The 17,261-nt window shown below is 43.0% G+C and overlaps 1 long non-coding RNA gene across 1 annotated transcript in view; it reads left to right on the top strand.

The window, feature by feature from the left end:
• The first annotated feature begins 415 nt into the window (after positions 1–415).
• Positions 416–17,261, top strand: part of LOC117802586 — a 30,423-nt gene continuing 13,577 nt past the window's right edge. Inside the window, exon 1 of the long non-coding RNA XR_004625947.1 lies at positions 416–551. This is a non-coding gene — a long non-coding RNA (uncharacterized LOC117802586). The remainder of the gene's footprint in view (positions 552–17,261) is intronic.

Genomic DNA, 17,261 nt, shown 5'->3' on the forward strand with positions numbered 1-17,261 from the left:
TTTCTGAATGCCTCCAAACTTCACAGGGCCTGCATACCCAATGGAGTTCATAAATGATTGGTAGAACTGGTTGAATGCTGCGTCATTACATGTCAGTTGTTCTTGGTTGAAGGCTCTTTGAGAGTGAGAACGGCATTTTATATTCTCCTATGACTCTGGGGCCAACACAGTGTTCAGGACATTGTCATGGGCCCATGCTGTTGTTTCTGCATTAATGAGGAAGAGTAACCCCTCTTCCAAAAATGTCTTGGTTTAGTCATAAGCTCTGTAGTATGAGAGAGACATTAGCCTGGTTTTACAGAGCGGGGATAGGCATCTGGGGAATGATCCTTCCAAAGACATTAGTCATGAAGCACTCACGCCTTCGTGCTTACCTAGTACTTCCACGCGGGACTTTTTCAAGGTTCTAGATCTGCCCCCAGCTTGCTTCCTGTTGGGGTCCAGACGCTGCCTCCAACAGGCTGAGGTTCCGTCTTTGCTAACTAACTGCTAACTCAGTTGTCCATCACTGCTGACCACTTGTCCGTCACTTGCCCATCTTCTAAAACTGGGTAAGTACATTGACCCTTTTCCCTTGTCTATGCATGCCTTTGGTGTATTCATTCAGTCATTCATGTTTTACAAGCTCCTTTGCTGTCGACTTAGCAGGAATTGGGGAGGGATAGGAGACAAATACATGTTTTCTATCCATCACATTTAATTGACCACCTCCCTGGGCCTTTATGAAGAAAATAAAATTTAGCCCTGAGAGCCTTTTCTATCCAAAAAAAAGGTAGTGTGGCCATGGAGTGTCCTTGGCAGGGGATAAGATTTTTAAGGGATTCTTTTACCCTGATAAGTATTTTGCACTAAATTCAGAAAGTGATGCCGAGCTTCGGTAGAAATTTAAGAAGTATGGAGGCCCATGCCTCAGATACTTTTAATACGGTTTGGTTCTTCTGTCTCTGGATTCACATTGGATTTCTAGTTTCCAGCCCAGGGCAGTCCAACAGAACCGTCTGAGGTGATGGAAACATTCTTTATCTGCGTTGCCCAATATGGTGGTCCCTAGCCACATGTGGCTATTGAGGACTTGAAATGTGACTGATTAATGAAACTAAGGAACTGAACTTTTAATTTTATATAACTTTAATAACTTAATCTTAAGTAGCCACATGTGATTAGCATCTCCTGAAGCGGAAAGCATAGCTCTTGCTTTTAGAATAGGATTTTGTCATTCCCTAAGTATTTCACTTGTGTCTGCCTTGTCACTCCAAACAGATTTTAAGACCCTAAAGATAGTGACCTGCTCAGATGATAATCTTAGCTCACAGTTCAATAATTGATAGCACGGAGCTGAACTGAACATGGAATTACTGATTGATTTGATTGTGATGCATGAGAAAGAACTTAGAGCTGGGAGTCCAGAAATTCAGTTCTGATTCCACCACGAACAAGCTATGCAAATTTGGGAAAAGTTATTAATTAATTGATTCATAATCATGGAGTCAAAATATTATTTTTAACTGAGTCCCAAGTAATTTGTTATCAATTGTGGTAGTCAGGGTTCTCCAGAGAAACAGAATATATATAATTGATGCAGATATATATGTTATTTGTATGTATATGAATTATGTATTATATATAAATGCATATTGAATAAATATCTAATTGTATATAATATATATTATTATACATTAATTGTATATATATATTTAGAGAGAGAGAGAGAGACTTATTTTAGGGGCTTGGCTCACATGATTGCGTGGGCTAGTAAGTTCAAAATCTGCAGGGCAGGCTGGCATCTACTCGGGGAAGAGTAGATGTTGCAACTCGAGTCCAAAAGGAGTCTGGTGGCAGAATCTCCTGTTCTTTGAAGGACCTCAGTCTGTGTCTCTTAAGTCCTCCAACTGATTGGATGAGGCTTACCCATATTATGGTGAAGAGTCTACTGAAGGTCTACTGATTGAAATGTTAATCTCAACTGAAAAAAAAAAATCTTCATGGCAACATCTAAACCAAAATTTCTAGGTACCTTGGCCCAGCCAAGCCAATTTAGTACCACCTCCAGTAATATTTGAGTTGTCAAATTTTGCAAGTATGTTGCTCTTATCCGTAAATGAGAGGAGCTGTTCATCCCTCTCACTTTGCATTTCTGATACAATTGAATGGGAGAGAAAAGAAATACAATCGAATGGGATGGTGGCTTGTTTGGAGCACCCTTGGGAATGTACGCTGGGAAGAATTTGGATCTAGTATTGGAAAGGTCGAACAAGGAATCTGCACCTCGTATTGCCCTCTTTGGAGAACTTCAGCACTTGTGGGCCTCAGATCCTTTCTGAGGAATTTCCTGTGTGTTGGTCAACATTCAGCATACCAAATGCCCTATTGTCTTGAAAAAGTGGATTTGGCACATCTGGTAACTTTCTGAATCAATCAGATCTTTTTTTTTTTTTTAAAGATTTTATTTATTTATTTGACAGAGATAGAGACAGCCCGAGAGAGGGAACACAAGCAGGGGGAGTGGGAGAGGAAGAAGCAGGCTCATAGTGGAGGAGCCCTGATGTGGGGCTCGATCCCAGAATGCTGGGATCACGCCCTGAGCCGAAGGCAGACACTTAACCGCTGTGCCACCCAGGCGCCCCCAATCAGATCTTTTTAGGGTGGGTGAGTAGGAGGTCATATGTTCTACAGAAAGAACATAACGCGGGTGGCTCAGTTGGTTAAGCGTCCAACTCTTGGTTTTGGCTCAGGTCATGATCTCAGGGTCATGAGATGTTGGGCCCTGCACTCAGTGTGTAGTCTGCTTGAGATTCTCTCTCTGCCCCTCCCCCGACTCTAAATAAATAAATAAATAAATAAAATCTTTAAAAATAAAATAAAATAAAAAAGAAAGAACATAACCATTAATGGGGTGGACAGTTGTTTAATGATACCTGGAAAGACAGTGGGAAGCAAAGAGCAGTAGGAAAGATGGTAAATAGAAACCATCAGGGAAAGAGAGGGACAGTAGGGGAGAATGACTAGAAATGGAGTGGCTGAGTCACTTGGATATCAAGTATTAAAGTTCTGAGTGGAGGCTGGTGGTCATTGAAGACAATTCCAGATAAGCTGGTCACCAAATTGCCTTCTAAACGACCTAAGTATATCTGGTGTCCACTGTGTTTCTTCCTTGCCATTGTCCTTCCCTTGAGCTGACCCAACTACACCTTGAAATAACCTAAGTACCTCACCGTTCCCTACGTTCCCTAGCATCCTAAAAAAAGCCTAATAGAGAAATGAATGCTGACATCATCAGTCTTTCTGGGCTCACTGATCCCAGCTGCAGCGTTCTGGGATGAAGCCAGATCATCTTTAAATTCTCTATAACTGTGATTTTTATTTTGACACAAGGTAATGTTGAGACAAGGTGGATTGTTCACACAGCAATGCCCCAAGAATATGAAAGGAGAGAGGTCACCACAGTCTGGAGGTGTCATTCCCAGCTCTGTGGGAAGGTCACTGGCATAAAAGTGTTGCCAAGACGTCTACCTGAGCCTGCATTTTGCAGAAGCTTGGAGTGAACAGCTCAATCCTTTTGTGTTACTGTCACTGTATAGACAAGCCTTTCTAAAAATGTGGGTTTTTTTTTTCAATTATAAATACGTGTTTATTGGAAGGAAACGTAAGAGGAAAATAATAGGACAATCACTCCCATTGCTTAGAGATAGCACTTGGTAATAGATGCAAGTATTTTTCTCCTCCTCATGCTCTTTTCAACCAACCTTGCATCCTGAATGTTTTCCTGTCATTAAATGTTTTATGAAAATTAAGTTTTTAGGGTACCCGGGTGGCTCAGTTGGTTAAGTGTCTGCCTTTGGCTCAGGTCATGGTCCCAGGGTCCTGGGATCGAGCCCTGCATCGGGCTCCTTGCCCAGCTCAGAAAATTATGGTATTATATCGTATGGTTATACTGAAGGAGTACTAATTCTGTTATTGAAATTTCACTTATTTTTTGATACATTCATACATAAAGCTTCACGTACATCTCTGATGCTTTTGCTGGATGAGATACTAAAAACAGATACTGGACATTTATAAGGCGCTTGACACCCATTGCTAAACTGTCCTCTAGAACGATTGTGCTAACATATGCCCCTACCAGAAGGACTATAAAGGCACCCTACTTGCTTACACTCAGGTCACTGTTAAGTATTATCTATTTTTTCCCGAATTTTTGTCAAATTGTTAAATATGAACTCTCATTGTAATTTGCATTTCTTTGGTAATCAGTGACATGAATCCATCTGCATACACTGAAAGGCCATTTAAATTTCTCCTTGCATGAATCTACAAGTCATCTTCTTATTTTTCTATTGGTATGCTTACCCTTTTCTGGTTGATTTTAAGAGCTCTCTCTATAGGGGTGTTATCATTGGTCAGTGTAAAGGTAAAAAACAAAAACAAAACACAACCCTGACTTTTCCCTGTTGCTAAAAAGGGAAAAGACTTCCCCTACCTCTTTTTTCAGAGCACTTCCTTGGAAATAGCTTCCTTCCTCTGTTCCTTTGATGTGTATGTAAATCTTTTAAGAGGCTAAATAAACATCTTGCCAGCCTTTGGACTCAGGAACCTTTCTCTTAAGTGCTTGGAGCCCACTTTTTGCAATGCAAGTATCAAGGAATAGAGTGCCTCTAACTTCCGGTCACCTGGGGAAGTTAACCTGGCCACTGGGCTCTAAACCTGCTTATCCTAGGAATGCAAGCAGAAGTTTCCTTTCCCTTCAGATAAAGGCACAGATGGCTACCCCAATTACCAGGTGAATATTTAACAAATGGTATTGTCAGGTCATCCTCTGAGAAAACCCATGACCATGAATCCTGAGAACCTGGGAGTGATGGGTTTCCACCGCTAGGTTATATACAAGGTGACATTCCTTTCTGTCTTCGTAATCTCATTAGTGTATTCTCTGTAATGTGTGTGGCAGTCTGTTCCTATGTGAATTCAATAATAAACCTGTTATCATTATTCTGTATGGGTTTGGAGAATATTTCTCAGGATGGACCTGAGATTTTAATTTTCCCCCCAACAGTCATGATATATATTCCAAGCTGATTTTGCCTTGTGTTTATTTCCATGTGTTTCATGTATTCATTGATGTGCAGTTGTCCTATATTTGGATCTATCAATCTTTTTTTCTTATGGCTTATTTCTATGCTTTTACTCTCAAAAAGTTCTTCCTATCCTGAGAACAAATATGTGTTCTCCATTGTTTTTTTCTTTGTCCTTTATGGTTTTATTTATTTATTTATTTATTTATTTATTTATTTATTATAATAACATTTTTAAAATTATATTATGTTAGTCACCATACAGTACATCCCTGGTTTTTGATTAAAGTTCGATGATTCATTAGTTGCATATAACACCCAGTGCACCATACAATACGTGCCCTCCTTACTACCCATCACCAGCCTATCCCATTCCTCCACCCCCTCCCCTCTGAAGCCCTCAATTTGTTTCTCAGAGTCCATAGTCTCTCGTGCTTCATTCCCCCTTCCGATTACCCCCCTTTCTTTATCCCTTTCTTCTCCTACCGATCTTCCTAGATGAGAGAAACCATATGATAATTGTCTTGTCTTTCTCTGCTTGACTTATTTCACTTAGTGTTATCTCCTCCAGTGCCATCCATGTTGCAGCAAATGTTGAGAAATCATTCTTTTTGATAGCTGAGCATGGTTTTAATTCTTTATATTAAACACTCTTAAGTCATTAGGAATTTACTTCAGCATATGGTGTAAAGCATATATAATATCACATTCCCCCACCCTCCAAATCTATTACCAATCATCAGACACATATTTAACTTCTTCATTATGAAGATTCTATCTACAAGGATTATGGTTATCTGATGCAGTGATGTGGAAAGGAAGTGACATCCAATCAGGAGACACAGGTTCTCAGCTCAGCTAAGACGACAGCTACCGAATGTACGCCCTTTCTTTGCCTCCTCTAACTTCTTTATGAGCACATGGACAAACTCAGCTCTGCCATGTTTATGTGAAATTAGGCAAATTCTTCACCTTTTTGTGCCTCAATTTTCTCATCTGTAAAATGGAGGTGATCGTATACTTCCCTCATAGGTTTACAGTAAGGATTAAATTAGTTAATACACATAAAGAGTTTAGAACAATGCCTGATACCCATATACACACAAAGAAATATTAATTAATACGATTACAATAATCTCAGTAGTGATAAATGTGCTTAATAGGAGGGTATTTCTTTTCTTCTGGGAAAGGTGCTATTAAGCCAGTGGGGACTCAAAGCTTCAGTCTGCTCATTGTTAATTACTCAGCTCGGCAGTGACCGTGGACATGAACATACACAGTGTATTCGTTTGCTCCGGGGCCATGACAAAGTCCCACAAACTGGGGGCTTCAACAACAGACAATTATTGTGTTGAATCTGAAGGCCGGAAGGCTGAAATCGAGGTGTCGGCAAGGCTGCTCCCTCTTGAGGGCTGTGAGGGTAGGATCCGTGCCAGGCCCCTCTTCTTGGCTTGTAGATCTCCACGTTCACAAGGGATTCTCCCGTGTGGCTCTGTGTCCAAATTTCCCCGCAGAAGTATTGAACGAGAGCCCACCCTAATGACTTCCTTTTAAAGTGATGATCCATCTCCCAATAAAAGAAAGACCCTATCTCCAAATAAGGTCATCTTCTGGGGTTGGCAGTTACGACTTTAACATATGAATTTGGGGGGAACACGAATCAACCTGTAACACACGGTGAAGCCGTCTGTGTATGACAACAGCAGCAGTGCCTCGGGGGAGCCTCCCCGTAAGACATTCCCACAGCAGACAGTCCTGAGGCACAGGGAAAAGGCATCAGCAAGCAGAGGACTCCAAGGTATTCCCAACTCAATTTTAAAGAAGTTTCCCCTTGACTTGAGGGGATGGCTTTTACCGGAGGAACAATCATTTAGATTGTTTTCTTCTTCACCTCATCTTTCTATATCTATTAACTAGGAATAAAATTCCACACCTGTGGACTTGAAATAAAATTTAGAGGAAATTAGAAAGCTTTTGGGTTAAAACCCTTCGTAAACCTTTATGTATCCAGGAAAAGCGTCCAGCTGTAACATGATTAATATGAAACTTGTATGTCTCGGCAGATTTTTCTCATTTTGAGAGCAGATTGTGCATGAATCGATTTGCCAGCATCTGAGCGAGGATGAATGGGGAAAACAATGCTATTGAGATATATTTTTTCTTCTACAGGCAGGTGTAAATCACATAAAGACCTTCATAACAATTAGAGCACGTGACAATCTGACTCAACAAAAATGCCATCAATTCTATAGCACTTTGATGTCTGCTCTGTGGCTTAACACATGAATTAATGGGGAGCTTGTGTGGAGAATTAGTCATAAGTATAGATAGAAAAAGAGAAAAAGAGGCCAGGAAAGAGGGGAATCGAGAGTAGGTCAGGAGTGACGGTCTGGACAAATGAACATCTCCAGCGCTGAGTATCGAGGTACGAAGCGGGGAGCCGTGAAACCGCGCACAGATATCGGAAGCAACAGAAGGGGGAGGGAGCCGCCGTGTCAGGGCGCCGGGAAGCGGTAGCCACCTGCAAGGGGGAGTGGACAGACCGCGGACCCGCACGCTTGAGACAGCAGGCTGAGAAGGGAGCTCCGGGAGCGCACGCGGGACGGCTGGCGGTTGGCGGGCCACCTGCACGGGGGAGCAGGCGGACTCGCGGACGGCACCCGCGAGACAACAGACTTAGAACGCGAGCTCCAGGAGCGCGCGCGCAGGGCGGCTGGCGGGCCACCTGCACCGGGGAGCGGGCGGACCGCGGACCCGCACTCTGGAAACGGCAGACTGAGTCCGTGAGCCGGGAGCGTGCACCACCAAGCATCTCACGGAGCTCCGGAGCTCCGGTGTGCTCACTGGATCGAGGCTGAGACCGGGAGCTCCGGGAGCGTCCGCGGGGCGGCTGGCGGCTGGAGGGCCACCTGCACGGGGGAGCAGGCGGACTCGCGGTCAGCACCCGTGAGACACCAGACTGAGACGGGGAGCTCCGGGAGCCCGCGCGGGGCGGCTGGCGGCGGGCGGGGTTGGAAACACAAAGGACAGAGACGTGCCGGCCCTGGAAGTGAGGGCTGGGACGCCGGGTGTGGGGCGCACAGCCCGGGATGCTGCAGGGTTGAGCAGCACCAACAGAAACAGAGTTAAAGTGGCCAGAACATCAGTGGAGAACGATCCGCGATCCCTCTGTTCTGAGACAGAGGCTGAATTTCAGCCGCTGCTGCTCTCTCAGAAGAGGCATAGCAAACCGCCAGGGAAAGCCGCCAGAGAACAAAAGCCCGGAAATACCGGCTCACAGGGTGCCCATCCCCATCCCCCCTCGCAAGGGACACAGAGACTCTACCCAAACAGGGTTTTCTGAGTACCTGCAGGCAGGCCCCTCCCCCAGAAGGCAGGCTGAAAAATCAAGAAGCCCACAACCCGGAGCGCCTGAGTGGCGCAGTCACCAAGCACCTGTCTTCGGATTAGGGTGTGATCACAACGCTCCGTAAGGAGTCCTTCATCGGGCTTCTCCACCGGGAACCTGCTTCTTCCTCTCCCACTCCTCTGCTTGGGTTCCCTTTCTTGCTGACTGTCTCTCTCTCTCTCAAATAAATAAATAAACTCTTTAAGGAAGAAGCCCACATCCCTAAGATCTCTATAAAACAAGGGCGCACGGCCTGGGTCCCAGTCAACACTTGGGCTCTGGACAACCCTGCAATCTCTCTTCATCAGAATGACGAGAAGGAGAAGTCCCCCCCAGCAAAGAAAAGATAATGAGTCTGTGGCCTCTGCCACAGAATTGGCCTCGGCCACAGAATTAATACATATGGATGTATCCCAATTATCAGAAATGGAATTCAGAGCAACAATGGTCAAGATGATGAGTAAACTTGAAAAAAGCATCAGAGAAAGCGTTGCTGAGAATATAGAATCCCTAAGGGCAGAAATGAGAGCGAATCTGACAGAAATTAAAAATTCTATGAGCCAAATGCAGTCAAAACTAGAGGCTCTGACGGCCAGGGTCACCGAGGCAGAGGAACGCGTTAGCGAATTGGAGGATGGGTTAGTAGAAGAAAAAACGAAAATAGAAGCTGGTCTTAAAAAAATCCACGCCCACGAATGTAGATTACGGGAGATTACTGACTCTATGAAACGATCCAATGTCAGAATCATCGGCATCCCTGAAGGGGTGGAGAAAAACAGAGGTCTAGAAGAGATATTTGAACAAATTGTAGCTGAAAACTTCCCTAATCTAGCAAGGGAAACAAGCATTCGTGTCCAAGAGGCAGAGAGGACCCCATCCAAGCTCAACCAGGACAAACCTACGCCACGGCATGTCATAGTGCAATTCGCAAATATTAGATCCAAGGATACAGTATTGAAAGCGGCCAGGGCAAAGAAATTTCTCACGTACCAAGGCAAAGGTATCAGGATTACGTCAGACCTGTCTACAGAGACCTGGAATGAGAGAAAGGCTTGGGGGGGCATTTTTAAAGCTCTTTCAGAGAAAAACATGCAGCCAAGGATCCTTTATCCAGCAAAGCTGTCATTCAGAATTGATGGAGAAATAAAGACGTTCCAAAATCGCCAATCATTAACCAATTTCGTAACCACGAAACCAGCCCTACAGGAGATATTAAGGGGGGCTCTATAAAGGTAAAAAGGCCCCAAGAGTGATACAGAGCAGCAAGTCACAACCGATACAAAGACTTTAAAGAGAAATGGCATCATTAAAATCATATCTGTCAATAATCTCTATCAATCTAAATGGCTTAAACTCTCCCATAAAACGCCACAGGGTTGCAGATTGGATAAAAAGACATGACCCATCCATTTGCTGTCTACAAGAGACTCATTTTGAACCCAAAGATGCATTCAGACTTAGAGTAAGGGGATGGAGTACCATCTTCCACGCAAATGGACCTCAAAAGAAAGCTGGAGTAGCAATTCTCATATCAGATAGACTGGATTTTAAACTAGAGGCCATAGAGAGAGATACAGAAGGGCACTATATTATTCTTAAAGGAAGTATTCAACAAGTGGATATGACAATTATTAATATATATGCCCCCAACAGGGGAGCAGCAAGATACACAAGCCAACTCTTAACCAAAATAAAGAGACATATAGATAAGAACACAGTAATAGTAGGGGACCTCAACACCCCACTATCAGAAATAGACAGAACACCCTGGCAAAAACTAAGCAAAGAATCAAAGGCTTTGAATGCCATACTCGACGAGTTGGACCTCATAGATATATATAGAACACTACACCCCAGAACCAAAGAATACTCATTCTATTCAAATGCCCATGGAACATTCTCAAGAATAGATCATGCTCTGGGACACAAAACAGGTCTCAGCCAATACCAAAAGATTGAAATTATCCCCTGCATATTCTCAGACCACAACGCTCTGAAATTGGAACTCAACCACAAGGAAAAACCTGGAAGAAACTCAAACACTTGGAGGCTAAGAACCATCCTGCTCAAGAATGACTCGATAAACCAGGAAATCAAAAAACAAATTAAACAATTTATGGAGACCAACGAGAATGAATACACAACGGTCCAAAACCTATGGGATACTGCAAAGGCAGTCCTAAGGGGGAAATACATAGCCATCCAAGCCTCACTCAAAAGAATAGAAAAATCTAAAATGCAGTTTCTATATTCTCACCTCAAGAAACTGGAACAGCAACAGAGGGACAGGCCTAACCCACTGACAAGGAAGGAGTTGACCAAGATTAGAGCAGAAATCAATGAATTAGAGACCAGAACCACAGTAGAGCAGATCAACAGGACTAGAAGCTGGTTCTTTGAGAGAATCCATAAAATTGATAGACCACTGGCAAAACTTGTCCAAAAACAAAGAGAAAGGACTGAGATTATTAAAATTATGACTGAAAAGGGAGAGGTCACGACCAGCACCATTGAAATTGCAAGGATTATTAGAAACTTTTATCAACAGCTATATGCCAAAAAACTAAACAATCTGGAAGAGATGGAGGCCTTCCTGGAAACCTATAAACTACCAAGACTGAAACAGGAAGAAATAGATTTCTTAAATAGGCCAATTAACTATGAAGAAATTGAGTCAGTGATAAACAACCTTCCAAATAATAAAACTCCAGGCCCAGACGGTTTTCCTGGGGAATTCTACCAAACATTCAAAGAAGAAATAATACCTATTCTCCTAAAGCTATTTCAAAAAATAGAAACAGAAGGAAAGCTACCAAACTCATTCTATGAGGCTAATATTACCTTGATCCCCAAACCAGGCAAAGACCCCCTCAAAAAGGAGAATTACAGACCGATTTCTCTAATGAATATGGATGCCAAAATCCTCAACAAGATCCTTGCTAATAGAATCCAACAGTACATTAAAAGGATTATCCATCATGACCAAGTGGGATTCATACCTGGGATGCAAGCATGGTTCAACACTCGCAAATCAATCAATGTGATACATCATATCAACAAGAAAAGACTCAAGAACCATATGATCCTCTCAATTGATGCAGAAAAAGCATTTGACAAAATACAGCATCCTTTCCTGATTAAAACCCTTCAGAGTGTAGGAATAGAGGGTACATTTCTCAATCTCATAAAAGCCATCTATGAAAAGCCTACTGCAAGCATTATTCTCAATGGGGAAAAGCTGGAAGCCTTTCCCTTAAGATCAGGAACACGACAAGGATGCCCACTCTCGCCACTATTATTCAACATAGTACTAGAAGTCCTTGCAACAGCAATCAGAAGACAAAAAGGGATCAAAGGTATCCAAATCGGCAAAGAAGAAGTCAAACTGTCTCTCTTTGCAGATGACATGATACTCTATATGGAAAACCCAAAGGAATCCACTCCCAAACTATTAGAAGTTATAGAACAATTCAGTAAGGTGGCAGGATACAAAATCAATGCCCAGAAATCAGTTGCATTTCTATACACGAATAACGAGACTGAAGAAAGAGAAATTAGGGAATCCATCCCATTTACAATAACACCAAAAACCATGCGTTACCTTGGAATTAACTTAACCAGAGACGTAAAGGACCTATATGCTAGAAACTATAGATCACTTTTGAAAGATATTGAGGAAGACATAAAAAGATGGAAAAATATTCCATGCTCATGGATTGGAAGAATTAACATAGTTAAAATGTCCATACTACCCAGAGCAATCTACACTTTCAATGCTATCCCGATCAAAATACCGAGGACATTTTTCAAAGAACTGGAACAAATAGTCCTTAAATTTGTATGGAACCAGAAAAGGCCCCGAATCTCCAAGGAACTGTTGAAAAGGAAAAACAAAGCTGGGGGCATCACAATGCCGGATTTCGAGCTGTACTACAAAGCTGTGATCACAAAGACAGCATGGTACTGGCACAAAAACAGACACATCGACCAATGGAACAGAATAGAGAACCCAGAAATGGACCCTCGGCTCTTTGGGCAACTAATCTTTGATAAAGCAGGAAAAAACATCCGGTGGAAAAAAGACAGTCTCTTCAATAAATGGTGCTGGGAAAATTGGACAGCTACATGCAAAAGAATGAAACTTGACCACTCTCTCACACCATACACAAAAATAAACTCCAAATGGATGAAAGACCTCAATGTGAGACAGGAATCCATCAAAATTCTAGAGGAGAACATAGGCAACAACTTCTATGACATCGGCCAGAGCAACCTTTTTCACGACACATCTCCAAAGGCAAGAGAAATAAAAGATAAAATGAACTTATGGGACTTTATCAGGATAAAGAGCTTCTGCACAGCCAAGGAAACAGTCAAAAAAACTAAGAGACAGCCCACGGAATGGGAGAATATATTTGCAAAGGACACCACAGATAAAGGACTGGTATCCAAGATCTACAAAGAACTTCTCAAACTCAATACACGAGAAACAAATAAACAAATCATAAAATGGGCAGAAGATATGAACAGACACTTTTCCAATGAAGACATACAAATGGCTAACAGACACATGAAAAAATGTTCAAAATCATTAGCCATCAGGGAAATTCAAATCAAAACCACACTGAGATACCACCTTACGCCAGTTAGAATGGCAAAGATAGACAAGGCAAGAAACAACAATTGTTGGAGAGGATGTGGAGAAAGGGGATCCCTCCTACATTGTTGGTGGGAATGCAAGTTGGTACAGCCACTCTGGAAAACAGTGTGGAGGTCCCTTAAAAAGTTAAAAATTGAACTACCCTATGACCCAGCCATTGCACTACTGGGTGTTTACCCCAAAGATACAGACGTAGTAAAGAGAAGGGCCATATGCACCCCAATGTTCATAGCTGCATTGTCCACAATAGCCAAATCATGGAAGGAGCCGAGATGCCCTTCAACAGATGACTGGATTAAGAAGCTGTGGTCCATATATACAATGGAATATTACTCAGCTATCAGAAAGAACGAATTCTCAACATTTGCTGCAACATGGACGGCACTGGAGGAGATAATGCTAAGTGAAATAAGTCAAGCAGAGAAAGACAATTATCATATGATTTCTCTCATCTATGGAACATAAGAACTAGGAGGATCGGTAGGGGAAGAAAGGGATAAAGAAAAGGGGGGTAATCAGAGGGGGGAATGAAACATGAGAGACTATGGACTGTGAGAGGCAAACTGAGGACTTCAGAGGGGAGGGGGTGGGGGAAGGGGATAGCCTGGTGATGGGTAGTAGGGAGGGCACGTATTGCATGGTGCACTGGGTGTTATACGCAACTAATGAAGCATCAAACTTTACATCGGAATCTGGGGATGTACTGTATGGTGATTAACACAATATAATAAAATAAAATTAAAAAAAAAAAGAAAAAGAAAAAGAAAAAGTGTAGGAAGGCGAGCGATCTGCAGGACATGTTGTCTACTCGTGAGAAGGAGGGCGTTGGTGGAACTGCTCACAGTCCTCCTTCTCCTTTCTCTTCCACCTGCCTGTCCTCCCAGGGCTAATTTGGGACATCTACTGATAGATGAGATGAGGAAGCAAATGGGAAGTTCGCAGGATGGAGGAGGGAAAGGTCGCTGCGTGCTGCAATGGGGCGCGGTTATAGGTCTGAGTGGCGGAGGGGACTGTGGGCTCACCTTTCTCCATTGTGAATGATCAGCACTCAAAATGGCCCAGTTATTTCATTTGAAGTTAGACCTCCATTGGACTCCTGCTCCTTCTCTTTATAGACTTTGAATAGTCACTCAATTTCCCTGAGCCTTGGCGTGAACGATGCCGAACGCTGCAGAATCATGGTGAGGACTGACATATCCCAAGAACTGTGGGAGCAACCAGCAAATGCCCAATCTGAACTTGTGGTTCATCCCCAGGGAGGGAGGGAAGTAAGTGAAATGATTAACCATTTCCTTCAGTTATGGCACGACAGCAATGCTGTGCTCCCTTTGGTTGAGTAGACACAGGATTTAGTTCCTTCAGGGAGGATGGAATGGGAGTGAACGTCACGGGTCAGAGAAGAAACAGCAGTTAGAAAGTGATTTCATCAACAGAGGCATGGTCAGGGTCTTATAATTGCTATTTGCAAAGGCATTTGTCCCTGTTTATATTTGTCAACAAGTAGATTATTAGAAAAATTCTGGGGATGCCTGGGTGACTCCATTGGTTAAGCATCTGCCTTTGGCTCAGGTCATGATCCCGGGGTCCTGGGATCGAGTCCCTCATCAGGATCCCTGCTCAGTGGGAAGCCTGCTTCTCCCTCTGCCTCTGTCCCTTCCCCCACTCATGTTCTCTCTCTCTCTCTCAAACAAATAAATAAAATCTTAAAAACGGAAAAATGCTGAAGTAATGGATGGACAGTTAATTAGCTATTTGGTTGTTGTCAACAGAGGAAGAAGCTATGCTATTATTTAATCACCAACTACACCATGGTTTCTTTAAAGAAGGGTCTTGGTTTGCTGTTTCCACAGTTGCCTGGAAAAGACGACTGGCAGTGTAGGAGGTGATCTGCTTCTGTGTGGATGCAGAACATGGGTAGGCTGGAAATTAAAATTCTGTCATTGTTTTCTCCTTAAAGAAGGTGGGAGCCATTTGGGTGGCTGCTGGGATAGAAAATGCAATCTCTACGATAATCCAACATGAACGCTTTACGTAGCGAACAATGCACTCTCCCCCAACACATTGTATTTCCTCTTTGATTGTTTGCTTCCAAGTTTATTCTGCATAATATAGCCTTTATTTCTGCACGTTTTCCCTATGTAGGCAATTTATAGTCAACTTGGCTAATGGCTGCATTGCAGGAGTACTTTGTCCTAGTAGCCAGCATCCTGGAGGGGTGGTTAATCTTTTTGTGTTAAATACATCCAGTTCAAGAACATGCATTGAGCTTGTACTGTGTTTGAAAGACTGTCCCATAACGGGCACTATGGAGGCCACTGAGACACAGCTCATGCTCACTAGGTTATCAGCCGTCTTTCCAGGAAGCAGACAGGATTAATCACCATGGTGGGGAGAGGGAGTGCCTGGAAAAGCTTGAATTAAAATTTGAAGGATGGATAAATGGGATGGGGAAGTCATTCTAGACTAAAAAAACAGATCGAGCAAAACCCGGAAATGAAAAGTGCATGGATGAAACCGTTTACGCCATGTTGTGAATAAATGATCGTCTCTTTATAGGCTACCTTTCTAGCTCAGCAAATAGTTCTGGACAGTATGGCAGGGCCAGCGGAAGATATTTGGGGATGAGTGGGGGGACCATTCCCTGTGTTCTCAAATCACACTCTGCATCACATCAAACTGGACAGGGGTGGGAGCTGGCCAAGGAAAATGCAGCTGGATCTTTCCATTTGCTGTGCTCTCCCTGGTTACTTGACTTTTTTTAAAAGCCAGGTGATCGCATTCAGTTTTAATCTTGTTTTTCAAAATTTTAATCAACAATGCACAAAAAAAGGACAAAACTTCACCTCATGTGGGTGATTGCCCATATTGATCAAATCACAAAATGCAGTGAACATGGTATATACAATTCGGCATTTCCTGAGTCTTTCACAGGGAAGATTTCTCAGCTGGGCTGGCTGTGAAGCAGACGATCCCCAGGAAAGGTCCACTGTGCCTACTCCAGCTCCCGGGTCTCTGCCAGTCCTCTGGGAAGGAGATGGGGAGAAAGAGAAAATAAACACTATTATATCCTGTTCTCCTGGTGAAACTGAAATCCTCACTGTTCCACATCATGGAGGAAATATGTATTTTTCCAGTCTGTGGTTCCTAAACCCAAGTGTGATGTGTGATTATTACTAAGAACCATGGATGATTTTCTGGTGATTCATTGTCGGCAATATTGATTCACATATGAGCTGGATTAGAAAAATATGGAATCACTTTTGACTTTAGTGAGAATAATAAGACAGCCCCTCTTTCTCTTATTTGTTCTCTAGGACAATATATTCCATTTTGCTTTCTTTTTATTGCTTCATATTCAGAGAGAACAGGTCAATAGATCAATAAATGTCATTTTCTCATTTGCCTAAAATCACAAAGTGAGTACAGATTTCAGCCTCCTAGGCACAAGAATGCACTGAATGACATGGCATTAACATCACAGCCAGATATGATAATATCATGTTCCATGACAAGAAATGATTAACATGCCTTTTGATCACTTTTCCTTCTAACAATTCTCTTCAGAGTTACTCCTTATTTTAAAAGTGTGATCTAAGTGGAAATTACTACAGATGCTACGTATATGAGATTAATGACAGCAACAAACTCTTATCGTGTTCATCTGTCTTTGACGATGGGGACTGAATGGGGCCCCAAAGACTTACTAATCCCCCACCCCCTCACTTCACAGAGCCTCTGGTGTCAGCAGAGAAGGGCCTGGCCCAAGGTGACACTGAGTATTTTTTAGCAGAACTGGAACTAAAGGTGGACAGACAGTCCTGCTGATGGGAGCTGGGAGGGAGGGGGGCAAAAGAGAGCCCCACATGGACAAGTATTTTTCAGTGTGCTGTCCGGGAAGGGGATGCGAGGCACCATGGGGTGGGAGGGCAAGGAAGAGGCGCTGTTGTTTTTAAGGTTGGTCCACTGAGTGGCTGAGAAAAGACAGTAACAGGGGGTGGCAGAAAAGTCCAGGAGAGCCACCAAGCAAGAAGGAAGCAGCTGTAGAGAACACTGCAGGACATGGGTCAGGAGTAGACAGGAGGAGTTGCAGTGAAGGTCAGACACCTGCGCCTCTTCCTTAGAAACAGCTAATAGCTTGCCGAGC

This window comes from Ailuropoda melanoleuca, chromosome 6 (genome assembly GCF_002007445.2).
Source record: "Ailuropoda melanoleuca isolate Jingjing chromosome 6, ASM200744v2, whole genome shotgun sequence".
NCBI lineage: Eukaryota > Metazoa > Chordata > Mammalia > Carnivora > Ursidae > Ailuropoda > Ailuropoda melanoleuca.